Source organism: Micromys minutus (assembly GCF_963924665.1).
Source record: "Micromys minutus genome assembly, chromosome: 10".
NCBI classification, from domain to species: domain Eukaryota; kingdom Metazoa; phylum Chordata; class Mammalia; order Rodentia; family Muridae; genus Micromys; species Micromys minutus.
In genome coordinates, this window is record NC_137979.1 from 5,097,235 (window position 1) to 5,111,208 (window position 13,974).

At 46.3% G+C, this 13,974-nt stretch overlaps 1 pseudogene across 1 annotated transcript; it reads right to left on the reverse strand.

Moving 5' to 3' along the window:
- Positions 1 to 9,016: 9,016 nt before the first annotated feature.
- LOC308426284 (single-stranded DNA-binding protein, mitochondrial-like) lies at positions 9,017 to 9,856 on the reverse strand (annotated as a pseudogene). The gene is made up of 2 exons: positions 9,809 to 9,856; positions 9,017 to 9,501 (listed from the first exon to the last, which is right to left on the reverse strand). The product of its transcript is annotated as a single-stranded DNA-binding protein, mitochondrial-like (transcript).
- Positions 9,857 to 13,974: the final 4,118 nt, after the last annotated feature.

A 13,974-nucleotide genomic window follows, 5' to 3' on the forward strand; every position in this document is an offset into this window, starting at 1 on the left:
GGAGTTTATGGTGCTGTGGTGTCTTAGGGGTAACTGGCTTTTACTGTGTTCCTAGAAACAGCCAATAGTTTATAGACTTAGTTTTGAGGTAGATTTTATTCTGACCTAAACCTGTTTTTATCAGTCCTTAATCTCACAATTCTTTTGACTATTTTTGCCTTTTATAAATTTAAATGTTTTTGTTTTTGTTTTCACAATTGTGCCTATGTTAAAAATAACCTTTGTGAGGTTATGTTTTTGGACTTGACTAGTGATGACTGTGCCTCTTGTAGTCTCTTTGATAGAACTGTAAAGACATTGTTTCATTGTGACATTTTCATACATGTGTGTGTATACTTCAATGCATCTCCATTTTTCTCTTCCATTCTATACATTGGTTATATGGATTGCTTTCAGGATTATGACTGATTTTTGTTTGGAGACAGGTCTTATGTAGCCTTGGCTGATTTGGAACTCTGGGGGCTGGGAGGATGGAGAGAGTGAGAGGGAGAATGAGAATTGATTCACCTGTTTCTGCCTCTTCAGTATGGGAATTAAAGACATGGGTCACCACAAGTGGCCTTTTGTGACTTTAAAAAGGGGTGGGGGGTTCTCTATATCTCAGGATACCTTAGAACTCTGTAAACCAGGCTGGCCCTAGCCTTGAACTCAACATAGATCTACCTGCCTCTATCTCCCAAAGTGTGGGGATTAAAGGTGTAGGCCACCACCTATGGTTTTTTGTTTTTGTTTGTTTTTTTCCATAAAAAAAAAGAAAGCTATGGCAGTCTTTTTGGCAGACCTCTCCTTGGAATTCCTGAATTTCACTCAACAAAATGTCTGGAGTAGAACTTTTAAAGGATTCATTTTTATATTTTTGTCTTCTGATTGAGCTTTACACACCTTTGGGGTATATAGGTCAGTCACATGTTAGAGAGTGTTCAAGGTGCAACCTTTTTAGGATATACCTCAAGTTGTCATGAAGTGTTGAGTATGTTAAGGGTTTTGTGTTTTTGTTTTTGTTTTTTTTTAAAGGTTTGATAGTGTGCATTAAATGTTGAGGGTTCTTGTACCTAGATTCCTCTTTGCTGCTTCAGTGATGAGTGCCTTGATACATTGTATACTATATTGGTCTTTCTCTGTAGGTTTCCCAAATTGGAGCTTTGGTAGATCAGGCAGCTAGGTTTAGACAGTTCTGTCTGTGAAATTACTGCTGATTGTGTGAACAAGTACTGTGTGAAGCGTTGTGGAAGCAACCTGTCCTGAAGTTCTGCAGAGAGGTGCTATCCAGTCTGACCGATGTCTCTGCTCTTGCTGTAGGATGGATGTCTAGCAGTGGGTCTTAGGTCTTGCAGTCTTTAAAAATACTTGACGTTGTAGTGGAGTAGTGTGTATGTCTTATGTAACTGTCAACAGATGGTTGATGGGAGCTTCTTAGGAGAGCAGAGGTATATTTTGGCCCAGTTTCAGGGTTACAGTCTGCCATGGAGAGGACAGAACAGAGGTGAGGGCTGCTTTCCCTTTCTGTGGCAGTGAGGGGGAAGTTACCAAGTTGTGGCCTGGGAGGAGGAGCGGAGAGAGGGACAGGAAGCAGAGAAGGTAGTAGCATCAAAGGTCTGCCCCTGTGATTGACCTCTGCCAGCCATGCCTCAACTTCTCAAAACACCACCAGTAAGTAGGTCCACATATTGAGCCGCAAACTTGGGGATAATGTCTATTGGGTGGTGCTATGTAAAACAAGGTGAGAACTGGAAACGTGGCCAGATGGCAAAGTTGCTCCTAGCATACCAAAAAAGTGTGTTGCAGGAGGAGGGGGAAAAGCACCAAGATGGTAGGTAACCTCAAAAGCAAGCAGAGGAAGTGAAAAGCATCCACCATAAGACCACGAAACACAACAGGAATGGTGGGAGCAGAAGGAAGATGGCTACACATGAAGATGAGAGATGGAAAGCAGAAGTAAATAGAGTATTCAAAGTGAAAGGAGAAATAAATTTAAGAAAATAAAGAGGGATGTGATTGATTCCAGTGCATTGTGCTCATGTATGAAATTCAAGTATGTACACGTCACCACCTGATATGTCGCAGTCCCTGCTGTAGTGGTCAAAGAAGAGTGACTTGTCTTGGTGATCCTTCTGGGCTGCTGCCAAGAGTAAAAACTAGGTAATGTTCACCCTGCTGTTCCACCATTTGATCGGTGCAAGTGGCAGAACCAGGTCTGTGTCCCTGTTCCTCATAGAACTGAGAAGGGGGATAAAGGACCAAGGTTCCATACATTACCTGTATGTTTTCAGTGGGTGTGTTTGTGCACAGGAGTGTGTTGACCACAGTGGTCCAGAATAGGTGGTGTGTCTTGTGGAGCCAGGCTGGAGAGATGGCTCAGTGTTTAGAGCACTGTCTACTCTTCCAGAGGTCCGGAGTTCAATTCCCAGCAACCACATGGTGACTCACAGCCATCTGTAATAGGATCTGATGCCCTCTTCTGGTGTTTCTGAAGATGGCTACAGTGTACTCACACACATTAAATAAATATTTTTTTAATGGGTTGAGCTACCATGTAATTGATGAGAGCCAAATTCAGCTCCTCTACAAGAGCAGCAGTTAGTCTTAACTACTCCGCCATCTCTGCATCCCCTACCACTGGACTTGTGTGATTTCGCACAGAGCTCAGGATCTCTGTACTATCCCTTTGCAGCAAGTGTGAATGGATTCTCATCACTGCATTATGCTTTTATACTAAGAAACAGCTGTGTCCACAGCTCCCAGTGTAACCTGCTGGAAGGCTGCTGCTGTTGGCTGCATCTCTGTTCATTTCCTCATTGTGTATCTTTCCCTGACTAGGCTCTGTGAGGCCATTGCTAATGTACTTTTCTCACCCTTCGTAAGACAGCCAGTCTCTGGGTGTCTCTCCTCAGGCACCGTCATGAATGTGTCTCCCCATCACCAGCCTCACTAAGTAGTTGTTCTCAGTCTGAGTCTGAGCTGCTAGAAGTTGGAAGGTTGCTTTGGATCCCCATCTGTTCTTTTTGGATGGTTGTACCAGCTGTGCTGAGACTCACTGTGTGGCAGATGTATGCTTTGAATTCCCAAGCCTGCCTCCACCTCCAACCAGCTGGCACTATGGCACACACCACTGCAACTGGCCTCTCTTCTGTATGTTGATGTATAGATAGGTGTATAGGGGTGTGTATGGAAGAGTGAGTCAGATTCACTCTGTAGCCCTGGAAATTGGTGTGTAGTACAGAGTGGGCTTGAAAGTAGAGATCTGTGCCTTCCAATTAAAGGCATACACCTCCACACCTGGCCTCTTTTTCCTTTTGAGGGAGGTTGGGGGTGGGGTGTACAATGCATTCCTGAAAGCCAGTATCTTTTGGCCTGTAGAGGGTATTGGATCCCCTTGGAGCTAGGGTTACAGGTAGTTGTGAGCTTCCAGACATGGGTTCTGGGAAATGAACCAGGGAAGGACCCTGTAAGAACAGTCAGTCAGCACTCTTAACCACTGAGCCATCATCCTTCCAGCCTGTCCTTAAAACCAGAGGTTTCCTTAAAACCAAATCCTAAGGATAAGAGCTGTGCGGAGCACTAGAAATCAGAAGCCAGCACTTCTAAAAATAGGGCTGGGGGTATGTGAGTTTTTTGAAATGAGATTATTTGCTTTAGCCACCTAGAAACACTAGAACATTTCTGTCTTCAGCCCGAGTGGCAGATGGCCCTGCATCATTTTGTGTGTCAGAAGTGCAGCATAAGTGATTTGCCGTTTCTACCAATTCCTCAGTTTAGCAAAATCCCAGGCACGGCTGGCATAATGGACCAGCTCACGGCAGTACTCCATGCAGAAGGAACGATCCCTGAAGACATGAAGTGAATACAGAGGAGTCGGCAAGAGTGACATTGCAGCTGAGAGAGAAGACTGTGTAACCCTCAGCTTTCTCTGTGCCAGACATTTTGTGTGGCACACTTCAATTCTGAAGCAGCTCAGTTTAGAGCAGTGAAGGACCTGCTACTAGGGCATTCTGGGGGATCCTGGCTTTCAAAAGCCCCTGCCTTTGCTGGAATCATTCAGTGGGCTTTAAAGGACAAGTGCAAAGCTTTGGAGTTCAGAGAAAGTAACCTGTGTTTTGTGACTGGTGGTTTTGCAAGGCAACTATGTAATGAGACCTTGGGGAGACATGAAGGAAGCTTGCAGGCTGGCTCTGTTGACTATTGACACAAGTCACAGATCATGTCCTCAGAGGTCATGCCCTGAATTCCCTCCTTCCATGGCATTTATTGGAACCAGGTTTTATTTATACTTGTGGTGCACATGCACCACAGTCAGACAACCTGTAGTAGCCCCTTCCACCACATGAGTTTGAGGGGAGGAGTTCAGGTCATCAGGAGCAGTCTCACTGGCCTTTGAAACATTTATTTTATAAAGTACACTGTAGCTGTCTTCAGACACACCAGAAGAGCGCATCTGATCCCATTACAGATGGTTGTGAGCTACTGTGTGGGTGCTGGGAATTGAACTCAGGACCATTGGAAGAGCATCTCTCCAGCCCATGAAACAGTTTTAAATTCATTTTTATCTTATGTATAAGTGCGTTTCTGCTTGCTTGTCATTGTGTGTACCATGTGCTTGCAGTGCCCAGAAAGGCCAGAAGACAATATTGAATTCCCCAGAGGCACTTGGTATAAGTTCTGGAAACTGCGTTCTTAACCATCGAACCATCTCACCAGCCCCTGTCTCAGTTTGAGTGTGCTTATGCGCACATGCATATGTGCAGGTGTCTGAGGAGTCCACAGGAGGGTGTCAGGTCCCTGGAACTAGAGCTACTAATTGGGAGTTGCCCCATATGAATGCTGGGAACTGACCTTGGGTCCTCTACAAGAGCAGTATGTACTCTTGACTTTGGGGTGGTCATCAGTTAATATTACAAAAACACAATCAGACAACAGACAAAACGCCTCTCTGTATCCTGCCGTCAGAGCTTTAGTCTGCAGCAGTGGCGCCTCTAACCTTGGCCTGCACTGGACTATCTGACCATCTTGGGGGCCGGAGCTGGGGCTGGATGTCGGAGTGCCTGCCCAGTGTGTGCAAGGCCTTGGTTTCATCCCCAGTTCTGTGGAAAGCAAATCTCAGACCACCTTGTTGTCTTCTGCTTGTTCTTTCAGATTTATTTTTACTTTTAAATTTATGTTTATCTGTGATATAGATTTGTATGTGTGGGCGTGTGTACATACACGCAAATTGCCCACGAAGGCCAGAAGAGGGCATCAGATTCCCTGGAACTGGAGTTGTATTGTGAGTCACCATGACGATGTTGGGTCCTCTGGAATAACAGCCAGGACCCTCTTCCTTCAGCCACCCCCTGCCCACACACACACCTCCTGCCCTGCTGCCCAACCTAATGTGAACCCATTTCACAGAGGGGTACTGGCCCAGTCCTGGTGACTAGACAGAGCTGCACTGGTTTGAGGCTTCTGCTGGTCAGACTGGGTCAGACACCAGGATCCTGGACAGGACCCCGCTGAATCCTAGATAGGAGAAGAGAAGCAAAGGAGATGGGAAGGTGGAGGTGGGTGGGGAGGGGGCGGCTTGTTCTGGTTTGTTCTTCGACAGACTAGTGGCCCTCTGACAGCATCTATAGCGCAATGATGGTTTGGGGGCATTCGCTAGGATAAAGCTTTACAGCTCCGGTTCCTTGTGAGCCCTTGGGGTTACCCATCTGCTCCAGTAGGTTCTCCATTCTGGAGTGAAGTGAAGCGAAGCAAAGCGTTCTCTTCTGCTAAGCTTTGGCCTCCTGTGGTAAGTTAGCCACAGCCAGGTTCAAAGCCTGTCTCAACCGTCTGCTGAGTAATAGGGCGTGGTCCATGTAGCTAGGTGCAGTTTTGCCACCTTTCTCAGTGCTGCAGAGTTGAGTTCCTGACTGGGACACGAGTTTACACAGTGCCATTTCTCAGCTCCTGCCTTGTAGGGAGGCCCAGGTGGCATGGGATGTCAATGTGTGTCACTTAGATGTGGACACCACTCTTGCCTGGAGCTTCTGGTGAAGCATCGTGAGTGAGGAGTGTCACCCATCAGAAGGCTCTGCATAGGATGGCCCAAGGAAAGGCAAGACCTTTCTGGATCTCTGTCAAGGTCAAATGCCATGGCTAGCTTCTGGGCACTAAGCCCTCTTAGATATAGGGACCTTCCAGAAACTTCCCACTGCGCTGCTCCAAAAAACCTCTGGTAGCTCCTCCAGTGTAGGGTTGTGGGTGCCGCATCTGCTCTGCCAATCCTCGAAGGCTTGGGGAGGCAGGACATGGGGAGTTTGACTGTGCTCACCCCACGCTCTCCCGGGGTGGGTGTTGGGCTGTAGGGAAGCCGTAGGACACCGTTCCAGGGGTGGAGAAGCACAGTCAGGTCCTGGGGATGTCGGAGGATGGCTCGGGGGTCCCCGGGCGTACAAGGAGGTCGAGACCGTCAGGCTCTCAGACACCCAGTCGCTGCTAGATGCCTTGGAAGAGAACAGTGGAGGCCCAAGGACTGGATCTAGCCTGGGGCCTAAGGGGAAAGGGGGAAGGGACTCTGACTGGTTCTGTTGTCGGCCATAGCTGGGAGCGCAGAGAAGTGGATCCCGATGAAAAGAGGCAGTCCGTGGTTTTAAGGCAGTTATTGTCATGGCGGAAAGTGTGCCTGAGGTTAAATCCCTTTTGCAGGGAGGAGTGTTTGGGAAGGAAAGTTCTATGGCTAAGGCTCCAGGCTTTTAGGTACCTCATTAAAATGTCTTGAACCTACATGGCCTGTGGTCACATCCTCTACCTGTGGAAGGACTGATTGTTGGATTGTTGGGATTCTGTAAACCCCACCCCTCAGTTACCTGGCAATAGACAGGTGTGCTTCACCCCAGTGACCTGACACTATAAAAGGGGCTGCTTGCCCCCTCCTCTCTCTCTTGCTCTCTTGCTCCCTTTTCTCCCCCCTCATCCCTTCTCTTCCCCCCCACCACGTGCTCATGGCCAGCTTCTACTTCTCTCTCTCTCTCTCTCTCTCTCTCTCTCTCTCTCTCTCTCTCTCTCTCTCTCTCTCTCTCTCTCCCTCTCTGCCTCTACTACCCTCTTAACTCCCCATGACCCGAATAAACTCTATTCTGTACTATACCATCGTATAGCTGGTCCCTCAGGGGAAAGGGATTCCCAACATAGGCCCCTCAGAGGCATCCTCCTTGCCCCCATGCCTCACCACACCTCCATGGGCCATATTCCCCCACTCTCTTCATCCTTTTCCTAACATTGGTGCCAAAACCCGGACGTCATCTTTTAACAACACTGATGGCAACAAATCTCTGAAGGGCTAGTGACAGGGGCCTAGTGCCAGGAAGTCAGGCGAAACGCCTACCGTCCCTTCGGGGTCACTGGGGTTTCAAGCCCGGGCTCAACTGGGAACCAGGGTGCCTTTCACAGCCCCACACTCCAGCTTTGGCAGGGGTGATTGGGCAGCCCTGTGAGTGAGCTGCCACAGAGGCTCCAAGGTGGCACACACTGATACGATGTAAAGCCCACAGCATGAATTATCACATGGCCATGTCCTTAAAAAAAGTCTTTTAGCGTCTGGAGGAATGGTTCTGTTCAGAGTACTCCTGGAAGATCTACTTCACAACCATGACCACAGACGCCCATGGCTCTGGTTCCCAGGGACCCAGCACTGGCCTTGCAGGGCATTTAGATACATATGCATAAATATAAACAAATGTACATTAACATTTTAAATATCTATAACTTTTTCCTTTCTCTGCCAGGCAGTGGTGGCGTACACTTTTGATCCCAGCACTTACTGGATCTCTGTAAGTTGAGGCCAGCCTGGTCTACAGAGTGAGTTCCAGGTTATACAGAGCTACACACAGAGAAACCTTGTCTTTAAAAAAAGATCTGTGTGCATGGGCATGCGCTCATGCATGTGTGTGCATGTGGATGTCAGGAGGCGGCCGAGTCATCCTGCTGGCCCTATTTAAAATTTGTTTTGTGTGTATGGTGTGTGTGTGTGTGTGTGTGTGTGTGTGTGTGTGTGTGTGTGTGTGGCATGCATGTTTTTGGAGTCCAAAAGACATCTGAGAGTCAGCGCTCTTCTTGCACTGTATGGATACCTGGATTTGAATTCGGGTTGGCAGGTTTTGTGGCACTGAGCCATCTCTCCAGCCCACAAGCTCCCGTCTTTTGTTTTGTTTGTTTTATTGTTTTTTTTTGTTTTTTTTTTTGTCCTATTTTATATTGCTTTGCTGTTCAAGCTGTTTCTCTGTGTAACAGCTCTGGCTGTACTGAAACTCACTTTGTAGACGAGGCTGGCTTCAACCTCACAGAGATCCCTCTGCTTCTGCCTCCTGAGTTCTGGGATTAGAGGTGTGTGCCACCATGCCTGGCTACATACATAACTTTTTCTTTCTGTATTTATACATGAAACCACCACCTGGTTCACAATAGAAGCAACCTGAAGCCCCAGAGACTCCTTCAACCCCTGTCAGCTGCTCAGCAGCCATTGTTGGTTCTCTTCACCCTCCTTTGTGGTCCTTGTTGAAATGGATTCACAGTCATTTTGTACCTAGTGGCTTTTATTCAACATTGAGGCACTTCTGTGTTCTGCCGGTTTTCTCTTTCAGTTTAAAAGTTTATGGCATGAGTATCCTGCAGGTTATTTGTACAACAGATGGTGTTGTTATTTCTAACTTTAAAAAAAAAAAATTATTTATTATGTATACTGTGTTCTGCCTGCACATCTGCTTGCACGACAGGAGAGGGCGCTAGATCCCATTACAGATGGTTGTGAGCCACCATGTGGTTGCTTGGGAAATTGAACTCAGGATCCCTGGAAGAGCAGTTGGCGCTCTTAACTTCTGAGCCATGTCTCCAGCCCTATTTCTAACTTTTGATTCATGAATAAAGCTGCTGTCATGGCTTGGGCATGGTCTGAGGGTTCCCATCCTAGAAGCTCAGTCTCAGTGGGATTCTTATCTCTTTTTTTATATAAAATATGATTTGCAAAGGACTGTACCAAGCAATGATCAGAGATGAATCATCCGTTCTATGCCTTTTCTCCTGTCTGGTCACTCAGAAATATAACGTTATCAGCTATGATTGCTGTTGCTTGCCGTCTTACATTGTTTTTATCACGTGGTATTATCCATGTGTTTGCCATAGTCCACTTTGCCTTCCACAAATATACGAGCCCTCTTTTTCACATACTGATATGCCACATCTCTGAGGCCTGGTCAAAACGCTGAAATTCTGTGCCAAGTCGTCTTTTGACTGACATCACCCACTTGGTATACTTCAGTGTCCCCTGGTCACCACATCTCATTTGTTACTAGAGAAAATATGGTGACTGGGTTTTTTTTTTCCTTCCACCTGTCTCCTGACAGAGTCCTGACCTACTTGTCCGAGTAACTGAACACTATTCGGAGATCGTTCAAGAACCAAACTGCTGGCTACTTCAGACTCGTGTCTCACAAACTGATGAAATATCTGTAGCACAGGTCTTCGAAACACGGCTTCGGTTTTTCTTACAACCTAATCTTTAGGCTTTTCTTGCCACACAAGACCAGACAGCCAGTGGCTCACTTCCGGCTGATTCTTATCTCTTAAAGTACCTACTCAGAGGTACTCAGGGTTAACACTGTGCTTGTGGAATGAATTAGTCCATGACAGAAAGTATTTGTTCAAAAGTGTCACCATCCTATTTTGGCCTCTAATACAGTTGTTATGAATATTGACATATAACCTGTGGAAGGCATAAGAAATTCAGTCCTGGAGCTGCTGAGCCTCTGAGCTCCTGGATGTTTGTCTTTAGTAGGCATTTCTAATTAGTGGAGTTCACCAGCGTGTGCTTCCCACCAACAGTGTTGGAGAGTGTCAGTTGTCCCATGTCCTCGTCAACACTTGATACTGTCAGTCTTTTAAGTTTAGCCACTCCAGTGACATAAATAAATTTGCCAAAAAACGGATGACATATCTCATTACTGTCATCAAGGTCTGACTTATAGATGAGGAGAGTGACAACCTGGGAAGTCACCTTTCCCGTATCACATGAGACACTTAAAGCAGGGGGGTGGAGGCAGGTCTGCAAGATTTTTGGCATCTGTGTAAGGTAAGTGGGCCAGAAAGGCATAAGGACTGCTGAGGCTGAGTGAGCTCAGACTCAGGAATCTGAGATCTGAGAGCCGTAGGAGTCGATGGTCTTCTTACCTGGACTAAGTGTAACCACAACACCCCACTGAGAAGACCTTGGGCGGCCAGTCACATAATGTAGCACCTGGAGTGCTTCCTCATGCAAATAGAGAATCACAAGCCATCTCAAACTCAGCCAATAGGAAACATCTACCCCTTAAGTCCCACCCCTCTACTTAAGGTTCTTACAGTCCCTGTCCACAGGAATAAAATTCAAATTATTTCACCGAGGATGGAGGGTCATCTGAGAGTGCTGTCTTTACCACACTTGGGGAAGCATTTGTTCTCTCTTCTGAAGCATTCATTGCTGGACCTTGGACCCACCGGGCTGGGCATGCTGCCATGTCTGCTGCTATTGCTGTAGCTGCTTTGGTGGCTGATGACAGACCTGGGACTTTGGCTACCTGCCTGGCACAGGCTGTCCAAACCTCCTCGCTTGTCTTTTCTAAGAGCTGTAGCACTTCCGCAATCCCGGCTGTATCAGAGTGAAAGTCCCGGCTCCCTTTCCCCATCCACACAGCCAGCAGACAACACACCTGTAGCTATGTGAACTTTAAACTGCTCACACTGTATATATCAAAATGGCAGCTCTCTTATTTTACTACTGCTCCCCCAACAGTTGAAACCAGAGCATGATGGTTAAGGCCAACTTGACAAGATCTAGAATCACCCAGGGGCAAACAACTAGACCAGTGGTTCTCACCCTGTGGGTTGCAACCCCTTGAGAGTTTGGATCAACCCTTTCATAGAGGTTACCTAAGACCATGGGGAAACAGAGATATTTACTTTACGATTCATAACAGTAGCAAAATTACAGTTATGAAGTAGAAACAAAAGTAATTTTATGGCTGGGGATCAACCCAATGTGAGGGACCGTATTAAAGGTCACAGCTTTAGGAAGGTTGGGTACCACTGCTCTAGATACCTGTGAGGGATTATTCAGATTAGGTTAACGAAGATGAGAAGACCACTCTAATGGGGGCCTCACCAGTTATTCTGGGCTTGAGGCTAGGACTACATAAAGAGGAGAAAGCTGGGGATGGAGAGGTGGCTCGGTGGTTAAGAAGGGTACTTACTGCTCTTGCAAATGACTTAAATTTGGATCCCAGGACCTATATCCAGTAGCTTACAACTGCCTGTAACTCCAGTTTGAAGGGATCTGACACCTCTTCTGGCTTTTGAGGGTATGCTCTCACACACACATACACTTTTTTAAAAAAAGATTTATTTATTTATGTATATGAGTACACTGTAGCTGTCTTCAGACACACCAGAGCTAAAATGCAACTTCTGGGAATTGAACTCAGGACCTCTGGAGGAGCAGTCAGTGCTGTTAACCGCTGAGCCATCTCTCCAGCATCCCCGACCCCCCACTTTTTAAAAAAAAGTTTGTTTTTTTTTTTTTTTTTTCTAGACAGGTTCTCTGTGTGGCCCAGGCTGTCCTAGACTGTCTTGGAACTCATTCTGTAGACTAGGTTGGCATCTGTCTCTACCTCCTGATTGCTGGTATTAAAGCATGCACTACCATGGCATGGCTCATAATTTTATTTTTTAAGAGAAAAATGTAGAAAGCTAACAAGGAAAGTGTTCATTGTTCTCTATTCCTCATGACTGGAAATGCAGTGTGACCAGCTGCCTCAGTCTCTTACCACCAGACCTACTGTGAGCCAAGACAAATCCTTTTTTTCTTAAGTTGCTTTTTTTTTTTTTTCAGTGTGTTGGGGTCTGAAAGTCACTCCACTATTATACAGACGCCTATCTCAGTCAGACAGGGATGGTTTATTGAACACACACCCTACTACTGATCTGAGCTTACGACTACAAACATCTCTCAGACAGGCTTATAAATGAAAAAACTGGATTGAAGAGATGGCTCAGAGGTTGAGAGTGCTGACTGCTCTTCCAGAGGTCCTGAGTTCAAATCCCAGCAACCACATGGTGGCTTACAACCATCTGTAATGGGATCTGATGCCCTCTTCTGGTGTGTCTGAAAATAGCTACAGTGTACTCATATAAAATAAATAAATAAATCTTTAAAAAGAAAAAAGGGAGGGCGGATTGGGATGAGGGGCTGGTGGGCAGGTAACCAGGAAGTGGGATATCATTTGAGATGTAAATGAATGGAATGATTAATTTTTAAGAAAAGAAAAAAACACAATGAGCTCATTCACAGGTTCAGGAAGTGTTGCATGGTGGTCAACTCTGACTCAGGATATTTTAAAGGTTCATACTGACTTTTAACTTGATAGGTCCTATGTATAAAGCTTTGTGAAATTGTTTTAAATGAACAAACCTCATACAGAACATATCAGGAAATGTGGTCAGCAGGACCCTGCTCTGAGTCCAGTTATTTTTCTGTGTCAGTGACTGGCAGTCATGTTACACCAACAATATGAAATAGCTGGCGGGCATGAACAAAATAGCTAAAGCTATACTGGGGGCAGGGTCAGACCACAGCACAGGGTATTTTAGCATAGCAACAGGAGCAGTCACTAATACACCAGGAAAATATTCTACCAGTGAGCTTTCTGAGATATGCTTTCCCTATATAGTCAGGCTGGCCTCAAACTTGCAATCTTTCTGCCTCAGCCTTATAAATCCTGGGATTGTAGATGTGTTACCATTCTTAGCAAGAAAAACTTAAAAAGGAGAGAAAGAAAAAAAAAAAAACAACAACAACTTGGGCTGGACAGATGGCTCAGTGGTTAAGAGCACCAACTACTCTTCCAGAGGTCCTGAGTTCAATTCCAAGCAGCTACATGGTGGCTCACAACCATCTGTAATGGGATCTGATGCCCTCTTCTGGTGTCTGAAGACAGCTATGGTGTACTGGTGTACTTACATAAAATAAATAATTCTTTAAAAAAAGAAAGAAAAGAAATAAAAACTTGGTGGCAGGACCCAGAGCAGACTCCCCAAACTAATCTGGAGATTTTGATCTGCCCCTGTTGTTGGGTGGAAGGGAGTAGGGGACTCCCTCTCAGACTCACACTGGCAGTAACTGCTCTCTTTTGGGGCTCAATTCCTCCAATCCCAGGCTTTTGGCAAAGGGCCACTGTCAGGCCTCCACCTTTTCAATTCCTGAATTCTTCCAACACAGGAGAGGAGGGCTCAGAGGAAAAGTAGTTCACTCAGGATTATATCACAGAGGCAGGCGGTGAGCTGTAGAGGGGCAACACAGTAGCAGTCAGCAGTCAGGAGATCTCAGAACAAGCATGCTGAGTTACTGCTGATGTATGACTGTGTTCCTGGAGAGATGCGAACACTGTCTAATCACCCCAGAGAGGGAACAGAAGACCAATGGAAGCAAGCTCAACCTAGTGGGCCAGTGAGTTTTACTAGGGTTTAGTTGAGGGATTACTGACAAGAGCAGAAATGTCTCAAAGGCAGCTGTGTCACACCAAAAGCCCATCCCAGCATGGGTGACTGCTTATGAAAGCCAGAAACCAGGAACACAACTCCACACTCTGCAGGCAGCTAGCTCAACAGGTTTGAGTCATTTCCCCGTCTTTGCTTCTTCAGGCAGCTGACACTTCTCTGATAGACTTTCTGCGTTCCTCGATGCTCGTAGAAGGGCAGAGCCCAGTGAGCTGGCCAGTCTCACGTACTTTCTGAAGCGATCGAGTTGTTTGCTTCCTGAGTGTTGAGGTACTTTTTCAGAGCAGGATTCTTCACCTTCCTTTTCGGGGTTATCAGGAGCTTCCCTTCGAGAAGGAATGCTTTATCTCTCAGGAAAGCTCTCATCTAAGTAGGTGCTATCCTCTGGCCTACAGTGTACACCAAGAGTCTTCCCTGTGGGTGGATGCCTGAGAAAGA